Raw genomic sequence first — 1,816 nt, forward strand, 5'->3', positions numbered from 1 at the left:
GATCCTCCATGAACCTCCCCTCTCTACGACAATTCTAAGAAGTCGCGCATCGAGTGTTTATTTTCCCGTAGGAATTACAAGTCACAAAATGAGTTATTCTCTTTTGAGGTCAATATAATTTACTAGGATTAATCAAAATGCTCGAAACTATAAGAATACATTGATTACATGTCATTTAAGTATTATGCATGCTCAGATTACTTAAATTCAAAAAAAAAATATTTTTTGGCAATTATTAGATTTGACCCAGACAAGGCAAGCGATTAAAAAGGATAATTTCGGAATTTAAAAAATCTGAGCATGTATAATACTTAAATGTTGTAATCAATGTATTATTATAGTTTCGAACGTTTTGAATAATCCTAGAAAATTAGATTAACCTCAAAAGAGAATAACTAATTTTCTTACATTAATTCCTAAGTATGGGAAAAATAAACACTCGATGCGCGACCTCTTAGAATTGTCGTCAGAGGGGAGATTCTTGGAGGATCATTAATATAGCAAATACTAAAATTTTAGTCCGATGGCGGTCGCATTGCAGGATTTTTATTTATTTTTTTGACGCGGTCTATTGTGAATATAAGGGCAAACCTAAAAAATAGGTACACCTCAAAAAAAAAATTTTTAATTTTTAAATTTGTGAGCACACCTATGTTTTATATATCATTTTATTCGTATTCTCTTAATAAATCGATTAATATAAGTGTAATTCATTTTAATCAAGTGCTTCAAAAGTTAGACGAGGAATAAACATGAAATAGAAAACAAAAGAATAAGCTGGGTTCAAATTATGTTGTTGAAGTTGTAAATTTTGAGCAGAGATTTTGAAAGTTGAACTCACTTAACTGGGACGTTCTAAATTCAATAGTATCCATCGTTTTACCAGATTGGCTCCGGTTTTCGAGATAACGGTATTTGAAAATTTGATCAAATTTTAACTAATTTATAAATAACTCCCTCAGTTTTAAAGTTATTTTACTAAAATTTTGCACATAACGGTTTTTTAATATTACCTTAATTATTCCTTAAAATTATCGAAATGGGTGCACTTTAACGTATAGCTCCAATACAACTGTTTAATCAGATATGTGTTTGTGCGCTATAACTCTAACTTCATATCTGATTAATAAATTGTATGCGTGCTATATGTTAAAGTGAACCTATACTAAATTTTTACTTATTTAATTGGAGGAGTTACAACGCAAAACAGCATCTCTGGACAATCAGTTGTATGGGAGCTAGATTTTAGAGTGAACCGATTTCGATGATTTTATGAGATAGTGAAGGAAATATCAAAATACAAGCGTGTGCAAAATTTTAGTAAAATATCTTCAAAACTGAGAGAGTATTTTTTATAAAATAGTTCAAATATAAGCAAAGTTTCAAGTACCGCAATCGCAAGAGACAATCGGGCAAAACTGGGGACGCCATCGAATATAAAAGACTCCAATTAAGTAAGATCAACTATCAGAACTTTTGTCGAAAAAATTTTGATTTGATACCACGCTCGAAATATTCTGACTACAAGATGGAGCATAATTAAAAGTACTAAATCGGGGTCTTTAAACACTTCTAGAGAACACTTTTTTTAAGCATTTTACAGGTATATGCAACGTTATAAGGACTAGCAGTTATAGAAAGATTTAGATCATTTCGACGTATTTTACAAATGTGCCTTCAATTAAGGTGTTGTTGGAATAAAAATTACGCTCAAGATCGCAGAATATTTTATCTTTAAAAGTTAGTTTATTCTGAAAGCACACCTCTTGCTAAGGTATCAAATTACTCGTAATTGTTTGTAGAATACAACACATAC

The sequence above is a fragment of the Rhagoletis pomonella genome, unplaced genomic scaffold, assembly GCF_013731165.1.
Source record: "Rhagoletis pomonella isolate Grant_MI unplaced genomic scaffold, Rhpom_1.0 Rhpom_scaffold_00002, whole genome shotgun sequence".
NCBI lineage: Eukaryota > Metazoa > Arthropoda > Insecta > Diptera > Tephritidae > Rhagoletis > Rhagoletis pomonella.